The sequence below is a fragment of the Haliotis rufescens genome, unplaced genomic scaffold (assembly GCF_023055435.1).
Source record: "Haliotis rufescens isolate VD_foot unplaced genomic scaffold, xgHalRufe1.0.p SCAF_28, whole genome shotgun sequence".
Classification (NCBI taxonomy): Eukaryota; Metazoa; Mollusca; class Gastropoda; order Lepetellida; family Haliotidae; genus Haliotis; species Haliotis rufescens.
Genome location: NW_025963979.1, coordinates 3,088,720 through 3,109,180, shown reverse-complemented (window position 1 = coordinate 3,109,180; position 20,461 = coordinate 3,088,720). Strand labels below are relative to the sequence as shown.

Below are 20,461 nucleotides of genomic sequence, written 5' to 3'. Positions count from 1 at the left end.
CATTGGGTATTTTCTTCATGTTTAAACGTTTGTTGTTTAACGCCGCAATCAGTTGTATTCCAACTATATGACTGCGGTCTGTAAATAATCGAGTCTCGACCAGACAATCCAGTGATTGACATCTTGAGCATCGATCTACGCAATTAGGATACGATGACATTCATCAACCAAGTCATCGAGTCTGACCACCCGATCCCGTTAGCGCTTCTTTAAAAAAGCATGGGTTGTTGGGATTTGCTTTAGTGTATGTGGCAGCTGTATTACTTCATCATGCCCTGGAAGAGACGCTGTAATTGAATCTGAGTAACAAGCTAGCGATGGCAAGGGAGGGGTGATGGGGGAAGTTGTAGCTCGGGTTGTTTGAAGTGTATACAACGCCGTGCACGTATACTAAATACTGAATTCTTAACTGTAGTCATTACCTTTCACCGAGAAGGCAGCTGCCAGATTTCTGCTTCAGCCTTAATTGACAGTAAATTACCACCCTAAGGCAACATGGATAAAATATCACAAGTGTTTCCTGACAGTGTGATGGGAAACCGACTCTTCAGTTATTTGCTGAAGTTGTTTGGTTTTAGTTAATCGTAATAAATCTCACAGGCGGATATCAATTGAAAACATTTGTTCAAGTATCGGTCAACGACCGCTGATTACAGTAGATCCAGACTTACTCATGGTTATACTTCCCCGACACCGTGTCATTTCACAACTTGATAAGTTAACCAACTTGCATCTCGCCCAGAAATCTGGCTAACCATTGGCATCCCATGGTGACTGCACTCTGCTTCCCGCGCTGTGCCATTGCTTTGGCCAACAGTACACACGCGAGTCCGTGTTGCAGTGCTGCTGTACAGACTCGAGTCAGGGTCGCTCGGGATCGATATACACAGGTATAAGTGTGATGGGAGAGGCACGGGGACCACTTGTCATACAGAGTTTAGTCAGGGAACAATAGCGACTCGTGCTGTAGGAATTAAACAGCCCTTGTTGCTGATAACTGGACACAGGCGTTGCACTGGCTATTTGTGAGAGAGTAAAGATTTGCTCACACCGCCTCGGGAACTAACTTTGTGAACACTGAATGAAGACGCCGGCGGAGGAGCGTAGTTGAACTGCTCCATGAAGCGTGGCGCAATGGGAGGAGGATGTGTGGATGTGTTGTACAAGCTGGTATGGTAGAGTGACTGGTTGCTCCTCGTGACAAACAGTCCTGACACGTATATGTGACCGTGTCTGTCAGCCGTGACATTGACAAGTGAAGACGTGAACATAACACTGAATAAGACTACTACACTACTCTACGACAGAAATTGAAGGTAAGATTTCACCTGTCGCACCCCTCACTCCCTGAGATCAGAGTTCATACTCATAACCAGTAATGGTTTACAGTGTTTGACAGGACTACATCTCATGATAACGTGTAATATGTTCCTGACAGGATGACTGGATAAGATGCCCCACGTTCACACACACGGGACACGGGACACGGGCACACGAAGCTAACCTCCTTTCAGTTACAGACATTGGTTCAAGACATCCCATACAGGCGTGAGTCTAGTTCCATTCCCGCGATCGAACGTTATTGTTAATTATTCATTGTAATATGATAGTCCAGTCTGATGCCTGTCGATTCCCCGAGTTTACGGACATGGTGATTTGCAAGCTATCACACGTTGTTACAGAGCGCTGACTGATACTGGTTATTAGTGCTCTGCTTTTAGTTGCATTACTTTTAATCTTGGCCGATTAAATTACTTTCATAGACAGTTTTTTGCAAATGTATGATAGTTATAAAAGTAGTGTTATGTATCAGTGTACCAAGAGTGGACATCTTGGCAGGTTGTAAGCTGGATTTTACATTTTATTTTGTCTCACTGTCAGATTAACAGGGCAAACATTCAAAACAAGACCCCTTCTTGTACATTGGATTACAGACAAATTTCCTAACTGACGTGTACCGTGTTCGCTGCTAGCAATACAAGATTAGTCACGCTTTCGTTCATGCTTAATATAAGAAAGTAAAATGCGTTTGTAACATAGTTGGATATGAAATTTAAAACGATAGTGAAGGAGACATAACATGCATGGTATTTACGAGTGATGTCCTCGTCTGGTGGGGATGTTTTTACACCCCGAGGAACGTAACACCTAACATTAACACATAACAGTAAACAAAACAATTATAATGCGGCAATTCTGATAAACAAACTAGAATGTCAAAACGTTTCTACCCAAAATGTAATAGGTACGGGATTACCTGAATAACGCGTACAGGGCGGACTGTTCGTTGTTGGGCAGTGATGTTGTGGGTAGAACTATGATAGAACTAGTCTGAACGTTTTCACACAAAAATGCGACATTATATTTTGTTTACTACTCATTGCAAACCTTAAACCATTGTAAAATACTTTTCCAGTATGACTCATTCAGGAAAACTGGCGTGAATTTTCATAGAACGTCGCAAGAACGATTCCAATCTGTCATGAGACTATGATTTATCAAGCATTGTCCCATCATGACACTTGCCCCAGTCTCTGCAATGGCAGTCTCTACTCTATACGGCTATTTCACATAGATGTTGCCAAGTGTTTATTGTAAATGGCGTATGTTCTCCCGCTTGCAATAGCAATAAGAAAATATGAAGTATCCCAGTCAGCAAGAGTACGAAACACTATGGCCTGAACGGAGATCGGGTTACTAGTCCCGATATCTGCTGACATGGGGCGACCCATTTCCCAGTAAGGAGGTCATATTGCGGGGTAACGTGAAGGCGTTGCAACACCCTGCCTCCTTGCCTCACCCCCCCCCCCCCCCCCCCCCCCCCCACCACCGCCCGCCATCGCCATACAGCTGCTGTCAGCCATATTGCATCATCTCACATCATCATACAGTTTCAGTCTCAAACGATGTACATTCTCCATAACAGGAACACTGATAAACTGTTTCTAGCATTAGTAAACATGTTTATTGATTACACGAGACGGAATTACACTTATAATCAATTTGATGTATTCAGTATATGTTATCTTGTTCATTAAGTACTCTGTGTTGCTGCAAACCAAGGGTATCCTATCAGCACTGCAGGGACACGGCAGTCGGGGTCGGCAACATAGATTGACATGTACAAGTAACCAAGGTTTTCGATAAGCCGGTATGTGTTGACGGTACAATCTACTCGGCTTGGTTCACGACGACTGATAAAGGGCCCTCGTATTAATGATAAGGTTTAACAGAACTACTTGTTGTGCTAGGTAGGGGCAAGTTTAATTTATGGCGATCCAACTCCTTTGGAAAAATACACACTGGAAAAGGTACAGGTGTGAAATCCCCGCATGAGCAATGCAAGGTAAGACATATTGATAATGACTGTAATTGATGACGCTTAATGAGTCTTAAAATGTACTCTTTGGGGGACGGGAGAATTGTGGTAAATCGGGCGACACTAGCTACGTCTACAGCAGTTGGATGTGGGGTGGGGTGGGGTGGGGTGGGGTGGGTGCACCACTCACTCACTCTTGTCACGTCAACCGAACTTGCATTAGCTGTGTATTGTAAGATATTAAGTTTTTGACACCTCTGCCTTTCGAGACTCTAACCGACATTGACTTGACAGACAACGCTCTGCCAACCCGGGTATATTGGAGTAAACGCTACATAAAGAATACCTCCCTCCAATTTCGTGCCTCTACAGTATCCCCATCCTTACTCTACCAAAAGAACACGTCCCTCGCTAATGCCGTGACCCCCATGCCACATTGTACGTGTTGACACCTCTCAACATTTGTCATCCACCCACAGCCGCCGGTGATTGAATATTGACTACTTTGTGCACGGATCTGGCGGCGGTCAGGGCGGCAGGTTCACTCAGTGAAATCTGTTCCGATATCTCTCTCCTGTAATTGCTTCAATCCACAGTTTTTGCCTTCAGCTCAACTCTGTGCCTGAATATCAAGTTTTGAAAGTAATGTCAGATATCTTTACAAAGAGTTCAAATATTACTAATTCAACAATTTAAACATATGATATGACGTCCGCATAGATGTTCTGAGGATCGTGATAAATAATTCACGGTGAGAGTTGGTGTACTGTTATGTATGCCTTCGGAAGCTTTTTAGGGCCATTTTTTCTTGAAATTTCAAGATACTAGAATTAGCTTACCTGTTATATATATCAGCCAACATGACCTGTATCTTACATCGTCATTTCTGCGGCTAACTATATTTTGCTATAAGAAGTACCAAAGTTGCACACATCTGGCAGACCAGCTGATGATGAGAGGGAGCCAATGTGTTGATGAGGAGACAAAGAACTTCACAGACTGCCGTCAACACCCATCCTACAACTCCGTCGGGAGTGAGCCGGCTCCACAACCAGGTGTTATGCAATCAAATGTAACAGCGTGTCTCGGACAGTCCGTTATACATAGACTTAATAAATAGCTAATATTTGCCGAAGTACCGCTAGGATGTGGTTAGTTTCAACCATCACCTCATTATACAGACTTTAGCATCAACCATTCTACCACCTGATAATAGGCATTAGATTTACTGCTTACCCACATATATAGGATAAGTATGTTTACTTATGACCACCCGTGACGATCCGGGGTAGAATAGGTCTTCAGCAACATATGCTCGCCGTAAAAGGCGACTGTGCTTGTCGTAAGAGGCGACTAACGGGATCGGGTGGTCAGGCTCGCTGACTTGGTTGATGCATGTTATCGATCCCAAGAGCGTGGATCGATGCTCATGATATTAATCACTGGATTGTCTGGTCCAGACTCAATTAGTACAGACCGCCGTCATATAGCTGGAATATTGCTGAGTGCGGAGTTAAACAAAAAACAACAAACAAACAAAGCTATGACCATACTGTTTGTTCTCAACCTTTCAATTGTAACCAGGCTACGCCCGAACTCTCGACTCTATCACGGTCCCTATATATGTTCCATAGAACTGGAGTACACCATTATTAGTTGCCCGATTATGTCGTTTCCTTTTTCTTTCTTATTATATTTCTTGTATGATAAATAAACCTAGTTGTGCAATAAATATGTACCTGGGGCCCAAACATCATCTTTTGTCTCATTACTCCAGGTGAGATCTCTACTGATGAAGACTGTTCCTTTGTCCTCCTGTCCCAGTGGTTCATGTATCTCGTTTGGCCCAAATTAATACATAAGCCACAAAACATGCCTCACCATTATACATACTGACTGCACAGGGCTCAACAACAATACAGTCAGTATCCCTATTGCGGAAGGCATGTACTTTGTAGGCTTCTAGATCTGTTTGTTTAAGACGACCGTGGTATGTACCACACATGAATTGTGTGTGTTATGTGTAATATATTATATATGTGTAATATTAAGAAAATATGTCGTGGTTCCAGACTGATGTAATTATATGCCGAATTTGAACGCCATCTCAAAAATGTTTTCATGAACGTATTCATGCAAACTCCAGCTCCCAGCGTGTTCAGCAACGCGCTGTTGGAAAATATACATAGCATGACCCCTCCCAACCCCCCTCACACGGTGTTGAATCCGCAGTGATTGGCTACTATAAGATTTGGATAAGTTCCGTCTATTTCCCCAGTTTGTTGTCCTTGGCGCCTTACCTGAGCTGGGTGGTTTCTCAATGCTCAAAGTTTCTGCATCCTGCACTGATGCTAGCGACATCGTGTTTTGCCCACCAACCACAGTAACCAGGACCCGCATCATCTGTCAGTGATATGCAATCAGCAGCATCCATAAACCGACACATCATTATCTATCAGCAACACAGATAACTTTAGCTATCGACATACACCCAACTTAAGCTATCAATTTACACCCAGGTTCTGCTATCGACATACACCCAGCATCCAACATCAACATGTACACACCATCCTTCAGCGACACACAATTCATCATCCAAAGATATACTCCCAGATGCCGCTTACGACTAACACACAGCATTTATCAGCGATACACACATCATCTAACGACCTGCACCCAGGATCTGATCTCCACTTACACACAGAATCCATCAGTGACACACGCATCATCCAACGACATGCACCCAGCATCTGGGAGCACCTCTAGAATACAGTACCACAACGATCTCTGCCATAGGTCGCTATCACATGACTCAAAGACAAGCGACCAGTTTTTGTGAGAATCCGTCGGACGCGAACTCGCGACCTTCGGATTGTTAGCCCGACAGCTAACCGACTGAGCTACGTGAAACGAAGTGCAAATTTACCTAGTGATGCCTTCGACGTTACGGAACTGAATGAAAAGGGTCGAATAGGTGACGGACACTTACGTAGGTTACGGGTAGGCATGGTGTCTCGTGACTTAAGTCTACGGACACTTACGAATTGATCCCGATGCTATTCGGCACACTCGTCCCATTCCGTAATCTACAAGATACCGAGTGGCGAGGAATAAGCCGATATGGCGCGAACTGAAAACGTCCAGGTGTCAGACGTCGAATTCGCGAGTACGCATGAATGACATAGTATTTAATAATTTGTCGGGTGGTTTTTTGTAACAGAAAAGTGTGGTAGGGAACACTGTAAGGATTATGTGGTTAATAGAATGGACCACTTACATTATTTTGCAGTGGTGATGAGCTCCGGACCACTTACATTATCGTGTAGTGGCAATGGGCCCGGACCACTTACATTATTGTGTAGTAGCAATTGGCTCCGGGCCGCTTACATTACTGTGTAGTGGCAATGGGCTCTGGACCACTTACATTATTGTGTAGAGCAATGGGCTCCGGACCGCTTACAATATTGTGTAGTGGCAATGGGCCCCGGACCACTTACATTATTGTGTAGTAGCAATGGGCTCCGGAACACTCACATTATTGAGTAGTGGCAATGGGCCCCGGACCACTTAGATTATTGTGTAGTGGCAATGGGCCCCGGACCACTTACATTATTGTGTAGTAGCAATGGGCCCCGGACCACTTACATTATTGTGTAGTAGCAATGGGCCCCGGACCACTTACATTATTGAGTAGTAGCAATGGGCCCCGGACCACTTACATTATTGTGTAGTGGCAATGGGCTCCGGACCACTTACATTATTGTGTAGTGGCAATGAGCCCCGGACCACATACATTATTGTGTAGTAGCAATGGGCCCCGGACCACATACATTATTGTGTAGTGGCAATGAGCTCCGGAACACTTCCATTATTGTGTACTAGCAATGGGCTCCGGAACACATACATTAGTTTGTCCTGGTAATGACGGGTCCGCCTAATTCGACAGCAGAAGTACGTGTTCAAAATACCTGCTGATGCATGTGTTTGTTTTACATGGAAACTTTATCCAGAAACAAAGTTCACCCAGTCAGTGAAGCGAACATTGTTAGGCCTCGGTAACAAGGGTGATATAAGCAGGAGCGGTCTCGATACGAAAGTCGTGGAACTTGTGGAGCGTCATATTCAGGGTGGAGTTGTGGGGAAAGGGGTTAGACACGTGACTGGTAAGCTGACAGTATTTGCACTTGCTATCGGATATCACAGGTTGTGTCCACGGTAGTAGTCGCATATCACAGGTTGTGTCTACGGTAGTTGTCGCATATCACAGGTTGTGTCCACGGTAGTAGTCGCAATGTCAAAGGTTGTGTCCACGGTAGTAGTCGCATATCACAGGTTGTGTCCACGGTAGAAGTCGCATATCACAGGTTGTGTCCACGGTAGAAGTCGCATATTACAGGTTGTGTCCACGGTAGAAGTCGCATATCACAGGTTGTGTCCAAGGTAGAAGTCGCATATCACAGGTTGTGTCCACGGTAGTAGTCACATATCACAGGTTGTGTCCACAGTGGTAGTCGCATATCTTAGGCTTTGTTTGACAGGGATATTCGGGCAAGTTCAGCCTTTCTGTACATACAAAAAAACCAGGCTCTAGATCCAACTTTCTCCCCGTGGTTCAGTAACATGTTCGAAAGCAGCATCGTCCATATTACATGAAACAAGTCAGAATCACGGTAACATCACACGTCACTGACACAGTCACATCACACGTCAGTATCACGGCCACATCACACGTCAGAATCACGGTCACATCACACGTCAGTATCACAGTCACATCACACGTCTGTGACACGGTCACATCACACGTCAGTATCACGGTCACATCACACGTCAGTATCACGGTCACATCACAATTCAGTATCACGGTCACATCACACGTCAGTGACACAGTCACATCACACGTCAGTGACACAGTCACATCACACGTCAGTATCACGGTCACATCACACGTCAGTATCACAGTCACATCACACGTCTGTGACACGGTCACATCACACGTCCGTGACACGGTCACATCACACGTCAGTATCACAGTCCCATCACAAGACAGTGACACAGTCACATCACACGTCAGTATCACGGTCACATCACACGTAAGTATCACAGTCAAATCATAAGTCAGTGACACAGTAACATCACACGTCAGTATCACTGCTACATCACACGTCAGTATCACGGTCACATCACACGTCAGTGACACAGTCACATCATAAGTCTGTGACACAGTCACATCACACGTCAGTATCACGGCCACATCACACGTCAGTATCACGGTCACATCTCACGTCAGTGACACAGTCACATCATAAGTCAGTATCACGGTCACATCACACGTCAGTGACACAGTCACATCATAAGTCTGTGACAAAGTCACATCACACGTCAGTATCACGGCCACATCACACGTCAGTATCACGGCCACATCACACGTCAGTATCACGGTCACATCACACGTCAGTATCACAGTCACATCACACGTCAGTGACACAATCACATCACACGTCAGTATCACGGTCACATCACACGTCAGTATCACAGTCAAATCATAAGTCAGTGACACAGTAACATCACACGTCAGTATCACGGTCACATCACACGTCAGTATCACAGTCACATCACACGTCAGTGACACAGTCACATCACACGTCAGTGACACAGTCACATCACACGTCAGTATCACAGTCACATCACACGTCAGTATCAAAGTCAAATCATAAGTCAGTGACACAGTAACATCACACGTCAGTATCACGGTCACATCACACGTCAGTATCACAGTCACATCTCACGTCAGTGACACAGTCACATCATAAGTCAGTGACACAGTCACATCACACGTCAGTATCATGGTCACATCGCACGTCAGTATCATGGTCACATCACACGTCAGTATCACAGTCAAATCATAAGTCAGTGACACAGTAACATCACACGTCAGTATCACTGCTACATCACACGTCAGTATCACGGTCACATCACACGTCAGTGACACAGTCACATCATAAGTCTGTGACACAGTCACATCACACGTCAGTATCACGGCCACATCACACGTCAGTATCACGGTCACATCACACGTCAGTATCACGGTCACATCACACGTTAGTATCATGGTCACATCGCACGTCAGTATCACGGCCACATCACACGTCAGTATCACGGCCACATCACACGTCAGTATCATGGTCACATCACACGTCAGTATCACGGTCACATCACACGTTAGTATCATGGTCACATCGCACGTCAGTATCCCTGCCACATCACACGTCAGTATCTCGGTCACATCACACGTCAGTGACACAGTCACATCATAAGTCAGTGACCCAGTCACATCACACGTAAGTATCACGGCCACATCAAACGTCAGTATCACGGTCACATCACACGTAAGTATCACAGTCACATCACACGTCAGTGACACAGTCACAGCATAAGTCAGTGACACAGTCACATCACACGTCAGTATCATGGTCACATCACACGTCAGTATCACAGTCAAATCATAAGTCAGTGACACAGTAACATCACACGTCAGTATCACGGTCACATCACACGTCAGTGACACAGTCATATCATAAGTCTGTGACACAGTCACATCACACGTCAGTATCACGGCCACATCACACGTCAGTATCACGGCCACATCACACGTCAGTATCACGGCCACATCACACGTCAGTATCACGGTCACATCACACGTCAGTATCACAGTCACATCACACGTCAGTGACACAGTCACATCACACGTCAGTGACACAATCACATCACACGTCAGTATCACGGTCACATCACACGTCAGTATCACAGTCAAATCATAAGTCAGTGACACAGTAACATCACACGTCAGTATCACGGTCACATCACACGTCAGTATCACAGTCACATCACACGTCAGTGACACAGTCACATCACACGTCAGTGACACAGTCACATCACACGTCAGTATCACGGTCACATCACACGTCAGTATCACAGTCAAATCATAAGTCAGTGACACAGTAACATCACACGTCAGTATCACGGTCACATCACACGTCAGTATCACAGTCACATCTCACGTCAGTGACACAGTAACATCATAAGTCAGTGACACAGTCACATCACACGTCAGTATCACGGTCACATCACACGTCAGTATCACAGTCACATCACACGTCAGTGACACAGTCACATCACACGTCAGTGACACAGTCACATCACACGTCAGTATCACGGTCACATCACACGTCAGTATCACAGTCACATCTCACGTCAGTGACACAGTAACATCATAAGTCAGTGACACAGTCACATCACACGTAAGTATCACGGTCACATCACACGTCAGTGACACAGTCATATCATAAGTCTGTGACACAGTCACATCACACGTCAGTATCACGGCCACATCACACGTCAGTATCACGGCCATATCACACGTCAGTATCACGGCCACATCACACGTCAGTATCACGGTCACATCACACGTCAGTATCACAGTCACATCACACGTCAGTGACACAGTCACATCACACGTCAGTGACACAATCACATCACACGTCAGTATCACGGTCACATCACACGTCAGTATCACAGTCAAATCATAAGTCAGTGACACAGTAACATCACACGTCAGTATCACGGTCACATCACACGTCAGTATCACAGTCACATCACACGTCAGTGACACAGTCACATCACACGTCAGTGACACAGTCACATCACACGTCAGTATCACGGTCACATCACACGTCAGTATCACAGTCAAATCATAAGTCAGTGACACAGTAACATCACACGTCAGTATCACGGTCACATCACACGTCAGTATCACAGTCACATCTCACGTCAGTGACACAGTAACATCATAAGTCAGTGACACAGTCACATCACACGTAAGTATCACGGCCACATCACACGTCAGTATCACGGTCACATCACACGTTAGTATCATGGTCACATCGCACGTCAGTATCACTGTCACATCACACGTCAGTATCACAGTCAAATCATAAGTCAGTGACACAGTAACATCACACGTCAGTATCACTGCTACATCACACGTCAGTATCACGGTCACATCACACGTCAGTGACACAGTCACATCATAAGTCTGTGACACAATCACTTCACACGTCAGTATCACGGCCACATCACACGTCAGTATCACGGTCACATCACACGTCAGTATCACGGTCATATCACACGTTAGTATCATGGTCACATCGCACGTCAGTATCACGGCCACATCACACGTCAGTATCACGGTCACATCACACGTCAGCATCACAGTCAAATCATAAGTCAGTGACACAGTAACATCACACGTCAGTATCACGGTCACATCACACGTCAGTATCACAGTCACATCACACGTCAGTGACACAGTCACATCACACGTCAGTGACACAGTCACATCACACGTCAGTATCACAGTCACATCACACGTCAGTATCAAAGTCAAATCATAAGTCAGTGACACAGTAACATCACACGTCAGTATCACGGTCACATCACACGTCAGTATCACAGTCACATCTCACGTCAGTGACACAGTCACATCATAAGTCAGTGACACAGTCACATCACACGTCAGTATCATGGTCACATCGCACGTCAGTATCATGGTCACATCACACGTCAGTATCACAGTCAAATCATAAGTCAGTGACACAGTAACATCACACGTCAGTATCACTGCTACATCACACGTCAGTATCACGGTCACATCACACGTCAGTGACACAGTCACATCATAAGTCTGTGACAAAGTCACATCACACGTCAGTATCACGGCCACATCACACGTCAGTATCACGGTCACATCACACGTCAGTATCACGGTCACATCACACGTTAGTATCATGGTCACATCGCACGTCAGTATCACGGCCACATCACACGTCAGTATCACGGCCACATCACACGTCAGTATCATGGTCACATCACACGTCAGTATCACGGTCACATCACACGTTAGTATCATGGTCACATCGCACGTCAGTATCCCTGCCACATCACACGTCAGTATCTCGGTTACATCACACGTCAGTGACACAGTCACATCATAAGTCAGTGACCCAGTCACATCACACGTAAGTATCACGGCCACATCAAACGTCAGTATCACGGTCACATCACACGTAAGTATCACAGTCACATCACACGTCAGTGACACAGTCACAGCATAAGTCAGTGACACAGTCACATCACACGTCAGTATCATGGTCACATCACACGTCAGTATCACAGTCAAATCATAAGTCAGTGACACAGTAACATCACACGTCAGTATCACGGTCACATCACACGTCAGTGACACAGTCATATCATAAGTCTGTGACACAGTCACATCACACGTCAGTATCACGGCCACATCACACGTCAGTATCACGGCCACATCACACGTCAGTATCACGGCCACATCACACGTCAGTATCACGGTCACATCACACGTCAGTATCACAGTCACATCACACGTCAGTGACACAGTCACATCACACGTCAGTGACACAATCACATCACACGTCAGTATCACGGTCACATCACACGTCAGTATCACAGTCAAATCATAAGTCAGTGACACAGTAACATCACACGTCAGTATCACGGTCACATCACACGTCAGTATCACAGTCACATCACACGTCAGTGACACAGTCACATCACACGTCAGTGACACAGTCACATCACACGTCAGTATCACGGTCACATCACACGTCAGTATCACAGTCAAATCATAAGTCAGTGACACAGTAACATCACACGTCAGTATCACGGTCACATCACACGTCAGTATCACAGTCACATCTCACGTCAGTGACACAGTAACATCATAAGTCAGTGACACAGTCACATCACACGTCAGTATCACGGTAACATCACACGTCAGTATCACAGTCACATCACACGTCAGTGACACAGTCACATCACACGTCAGTGACACAGTCACATCACACGTCAGTATCACGGTCACATCACACGTCAGTATCACAGTCACATCTCACGTCAGTGACACAGTAACATCATAAGTCAGTGACACAGTCACATCACACGTAAGTATCACGGTCACATCACACGTCAGTGACACAGTCATATCATAAGTCTGTGACACAGTCACATCACACGTCAGTATCACGGCCACATCACACGTCAGTATCACGGCCACATCACACGTCAGTATCATGGCCACATCACACGTCAGTATCACGGTCACATCACACGTCAGTATCACAGTCACATCACACGTCAGTGACACAGTCACATCACACGTCAGTGACACAATCACATCACACGTCAGTATCACGGTCACATCACACGTCAGTATCACAGTCAAATCATAAGTCAGTGACACAGTAACATCACACGTCAGTATCACGGTCACATCACACGTCAGTATCACAGTCACATCACACGTCAGTGACACAGTCACATCACACGTCAGTGACACAGTCACATCACACGTCAGTATCACGGTCACATCACACGTCAGTATCACAGTCAAATCATAAGTCAGTGACACAGTAACATCACACGTCAGTATCACGGTCACATCACACGTCAGTATCACAGTCACATCTCACGTCAGTGACACAGTAACATCATAAGTCAGTGACACAGTCACATCACACGTAAGTATCACGGCCACATCACACGTCAGTATCACGGTCACATCGCACGTCAGTATCACTGTCACATCACACGTCAGTATCACAGTCAAATCATAAGTCAGTGACACAGTAACATCACACGTCAGTATCACTGCTACATCACACGTCAGTATCACGGTCACATCACACGTCAGTGACACAGTCACATCATAAGTCTGTGACACAATCACATCACACGTCAGTATCACGGCCACATCACACGTCAGTATCACGGTCACATCACACGTCAGTATCACGGTCATATCACACGTTAGTATCATGGTCACATCGCACGTCAGTATCACTGTCACATCACACGTCAGTATCACAGTCAAATCATAAGTCAGTGACACAGTAACATCACACGTCAGTATCACTGCTACATCACACGTCAGTATCACGGTCACATCACACGTCAGTGACACAGTCACATCATAAGTCTGTGACACAATCACATCACACGTCAGTATCACGGCCACATCACACGTCAGTATCACGGTCACATCACACGTCAGTATCGCGGTCATATCACACGTTAGTATCATGGTCACATCGCACGTCAGTATCACGGTCACATCACACGTCAGTATCATGGTCACATCACACGTCAGTATCACGGTCACATCACACGTCAGTATCATGGTCACATCACACGTCAGTATCACGGTCACATCACACGTTAGTATCATTGTCACATCGCACGTCAGTATCACTGCCACATCACACGTCAGTATCTCGGTCACATCACACGTCAGTGACACAGTCACATCATAAGTCAGTGACCCAGTCACATCACACGTAAGTATCACGGCCACATCACACGTCAGTATCACGGTCACATCACACGTAAGTATCACAGTCACATCACACGTCAGTGACACAGTCACATCACACGTCAGTGACACAGTCACATCACACGTCAGTATCATGGTCACATCACACGTCAGTATCACAGTCAAATCATAAATCAGTGACACAGTAACATCACACGTCAGTATCACGGTCACATCACACGTCAGTGACACAGTCACATCATAAGTCTGTGACACAGTCACATCATAAGTCAGTATCACGGCCACATCACACGTCAGTATCACGGCCACATCACACGTCAGTATCACGGCCACATCACACGTCAGAATGACGGTCACATCACACGTCAGTATCACAGTCACATCACACGTCAGTGACACAGTCACATCACACGTCAGTGACACAGTCACATCACACGTCAGTGACACAATCACATCACACGTCAGTATCACGGTCACATCACACGTCAGTATCACAGTCAAATCATAAGTCAGTGACACAGTAACATCACACGTCAGTATCACGGTCACATCACACGTCAGTATCACAGTCACATCACACGTCAGTGACACAGTCACATCACACGTCAGTGACACAGTCACATCACACGTCAGTATCACGGTCACATCACACGTCAGTATCACAGTCAAATCATAAGTCAGTGACACAGTAACATCACACGTCAGTATCACGGTCACATCACACGTCAGTATCACAGTCACATCACACGTCAGTGACACAGTCACATCATAAGTCAGTGACACAGTCACATCACACGTCAGTATCACTGTCACATCACACGTTAGTATCATGGTCACATCGCACGTCAGTATCACGGCCACATCACACGTCAGTATCACGGCCACATCACACGTCAGTATCATGGTCACATCACACGTCAGTATCACAGTCACATCACACGTTAGTATCATGGTCACATCGCAAGTCAGTATCACTGCCACATCACACGTCAGTATCTCGGTCACATCACACGTCAGTGACACAGTCACAGCATAAGTCAGTGACCCAGTCACATCACACGTCAGTATCACGGCCGCATCACACGTCAGTATCACGGTCTGATCACACGTCAGTATCACAGTCACATCACACGTCAGTGACACAGTCACATCACACGTCAGTGACACAGTCACATCACACGTCAGTATCATGGTCACATCACACGTCAGTATCACGGTCAGATCACACGTCAGTATCACAGTCACATCACACGTCAGTGACACAGTCACATCATAAGTCAGTGACACAGTCACATCACACGTCAGTGACACAGTAACATCACACGTCAGTATCACGGTCACATCACACGTCAGTGACACAGTCACATCATAAGTCTGTGACAAAGTCACATCACACGTCAGTATCACGGCCACATCACACGTCAGTATCACGGCCACATCACACGTCAGTATCACGGCCACATCACACGTCAGTATCACGGTCACATCACACGTCAGTATCACAGTCACATCACACGTCAGTGACACAGTCACATCACACGTCAGTGACACAATCACATCACACGTCAGTATCACGGTCACATCACACGTCAGTATCACAGTCACATCACACGTCAGTGACACAGTCACATCACACGTCAGTGACACAGTCACATCACACGTCAGTATCACGGTCACATCACACGTCAGTATCACAGTCAAATCATAAGTCAGTGACACATTAACATCACACGTCAGTATCACGGTCACATCACACGTCAGTATCACAGTCACATCTCACGTCAGTGACACAGTCACATCATAAGTCAGTGACAGAGTCACATCACACGTAAGTATCACGGTCACATCACACGTTAGTATCATGGTCACATCGCACGTCAGTATCACGGTCACATCACACGTCAGTATCACAGTCAAATCATAAGTCAGTGACACAGTAACATCACACGTCAGTATCACTGCTACATCACACGTCAGTATCACGGTCACATCACACGTCAGTGACACAGTCACATCATAAGTCTGTTACACAGTCACATCACACGTCGGTATCACGGCCACATCACACGTCAGTATCACGGTCACATCACACGTCAGTATCACGTGCACATCACACGTTAGTATCATGGTCACATCGGACGTCAGTATCACGGCCACATCACACGTCAGTATCACGGCAACATCACACGTCAGTATCATGGTCACATCACACGTCAGTATCACGGTCACATCACACGTTAGTATCATGGTCACATCGCACGTCAGTATCACTGCCACATCACACATCAGTATCTCGGTCACATCACACGTCAGTGACACAGTCACAGCATAAGTCAGTGACCCAGTCACATCACACGTTAGTATCATGGTCACATCGCACGTCAGTATCACTGCCACATCACACGTCAGTATCTCGGTCACATCACACGTCAGTGACACAGTCACATCACACATCAGTGACACAATCACATCATACGTCAGTATCACGGCCACATCACACGTCAGTATCACAGTCAAATCATAAGTCAGTGACACAGTAACATCACACGTCAGTATCACGGTCACATCACACGTCAGTATCACAGTCACATCACACGTCAGTGACACAGTCACATCACACGTCAGTGACACAGTCACATCACACGTCAGTATCCCGGCCACATCACACGTCAGTATCACGGTCACATCACACGTCAGTATCACAGTCACATCTCACGTCAGTGACACAGTCACATCATAAGTCATTGACACAGTCACATCACACGTAAGTATCACGGCCACATCACACGTCAGTATCACGGTCACATCACACGTTAGTATCATGGTCACATCGCACGTCAGTATCACGGTCACATCACACGTCAGTATCACAGTCAAATCATAAGTCAGTGACACAGTAACATCACACGTCAGTATCACTGCTACATCACACGTCAGTATCACGGTCACATCACACGTCAGTGACACAGTCACATCATCAGTCTGTGACACAGTCACATCACACGTCAGTATCACGGCCACATCACACGTCAGTATCACAGTCACATCACACGTCAGTATCACGGTCACATCACACGTTAGTATCATGGTCACATCACACGTCAGTATCACGGCCACATCACACGTCAGTATCATGGTCACATCACACGTCAGTATCACAGTCACATCAAATGTTAGTATCATGGTCACATCGCACAGTATCACTGCCACATCACACGTCAGTATCTCGGTCACATCACACGTCAGTGACACAGTCACAGCATAAGTCTGTGACCCAGTCACATCACACGTCAGTATCACGGCCGCATCACACGTCAGTATCACGGTCACATCACACGTAAGTATCACAGTCACATCACACGTCAGTGACACAGTCACATCACACGTCAGTGACACAGTCACATCACACGTCAGTATCATGGTCACATCACACGTCAGTATCACAGTCAAATCATTAGTCAGTGACACAGTAACATCACACGTCAGTATCACGGTCACATCACACGTCAGTGACACAGTCACATCATAAGTCTGTGACACAGTCACATCACACGTCAGTATCACGGCCACATCACACGTCAGTATCACGGCCACATCACACGTCAGTATCACGGCCACATCACACGTCAGTATCACGGTCACATCACACGTCAGTATCACAGTCACATCACACGTCAGTGACACAGTCACATCACACGTCAGTGACACAATCACATCACACGTCAGTATCACGGTCACATCACACGTCAGTATCACAGTCAAATCATAAGTCAGTGACACAGTAACATCACACGTCAGTATCACGGTCACATCACACGTCAGTATCACAGTCACATCACACGTCAGTGACACAGTCACATCACACGTCAGTGACACAGTCACATCACACGTCAGTATCACGGTCACATCACACGTCAGTATCACAGTCAAATCATAAGTCAGTGACACAGTAACATCACACGTCAGTATCACGGTCACATCACACGTCAGTATCACAGTCACATCTCACGTCAGTGACACAGTCACATCATAAGTCAGTGACACAGTCACATCACACGTAAGTATCACGGTCACATCACACGTTAGTATCATGGTCACATCGCACGTCAGTATCATGGTCACATCACACGTCAGTATCACAGTCAAATCATAAGTCAGTGACACAGTAACATCACACGTCAGTATCACTGCTACATCACACGTCAGTATCACGGTCACATCACACGTCAGTGACACAGTCACATCATAAGTCTGTGACACAGTCACATCACACGTCAGTATCACGGCCACATCACACGTCAGTATCACGGTCACATCACACGTCAGTATCACGGTCACATCACACGTTAGTATCATGGTCACATCGGACGTCAGTATCACGGCCACATCACAGGTCAGTATCACGGCAACATCACACGTCAGTATCATGGTCACATCACACGTCAGTATCACGGTCACATCACACGTCAGTGACACAGTCACAGCATAAGTCAGTGACCCAGTCACATCACACGTTAGTATCATGGTCACATCGCACGTCAGTATCACTGCCACATCACACGTCAGTATCACGGTCACATCACACGTCAGTGACACAGTCACATCACACATCAGTGACACAATCACATCACACATCAGTATCACGGTCACATCACACGTCAGTATCACAGTCAAATCATAAGTCAGTGACACAGTAACATCACACGTCAGTATCACGGTCACATCACACGTCAGTATCACAGTCACATCACACGTCAGTGACACAGACACATCACACGTCAGTGACACAGTCACATCACACGTCAGTATCATGGTCACATCACACGTCAGTATCACAGTCAAATCATAAGTCAGTGACACAGTAACATCACACGTCAGTATCACGGCCACATCACACGTCAGTATCACGGTCACATCACACGTCAGTATCACAGTCACATCTCACGTCAGTGACACAGTCACATCATAAGTCAGTGACACAGTCACATCACACGTCAGTATCACTGCTACATCACACGTCAGTATCACGGTCACATCACACGTTAGTATCATGGTCACATCGCACGTCAGTATCACGGTCACATCACACGTCAGTATCACAGCCAAATCATAAGTCAGTGACACAGTAACATCACACGTCAGTATCACTGCTACATCACACGTCAGTATCACAGTCACATCACACGTCAGTGACACAGTCACATCATAAGTCTGTGACACAGTCACATCACACGTCAGTATCACGGCCACATCACACGTCAGTATCACAGTCACATCACACGTCAGTATCACAGTCACATCACACGTTAGTATCATGGTCACATCGCACGTCAGTATCACGGCCACATCACACGTCAGTATCATGGCCACATCACACGTCAGTATCATGGTCACATCACACGTCAGTATCACGGTCACATCACACGTTAGTATCATGGTCACATCGCACGTCAGTATCACTGCCACATCACACGTCAGTATCTCGGTCACATCACACGTCAGTGACACAGTCACAGCATAAGTCAGTGACCCAGTCACATCACACGTCAGTATCACGGCCACATCACACGTAAGTATCACGGTCACATCACACGTCAGTATCACGGTCACATCAAACGTCAGTATCACTGTCACATCACACGTCAGTATCACAGTCACATCACACGTCAGTATCACGGCCACATCACACGTCAGTGACATAGTCACATCATAAGTCAGTG

The 20,461-nt window shown here is 46.1% G+C and overlaps 1 protein-coding gene across 6 annotated transcripts in view; it reads left to right on the top strand.

The window, feature by feature from the left end:
- The first annotated feature begins 800 nt into the window (after positions 1-800).
- Positions 801-20,461, top strand: part of LOC124123060 (FMRFamide receptor-like) — a 131,004-nt gene continuing 111,343 nt past the window's right edge. For 2 of the 6 annotated variants that reach the window (XM_048402665.1, XM_048402662.1), the window contains exons 1-2: positions 801-1,316; positions 1,439-1,548. The gene's annotated coding sequence lies outside the window, so the exon portion shown is untranslated. Of the gene's footprint in view, positions 1,317-1,438; positions 1,549-3,184; positions 3,347-20,461 lie in introns of those variants that run through there. The other 4 variants (XM_048402661.1, XM_048402660.1, XM_048402666.1 and 1 more) reach the window with 3 other exon arrangements.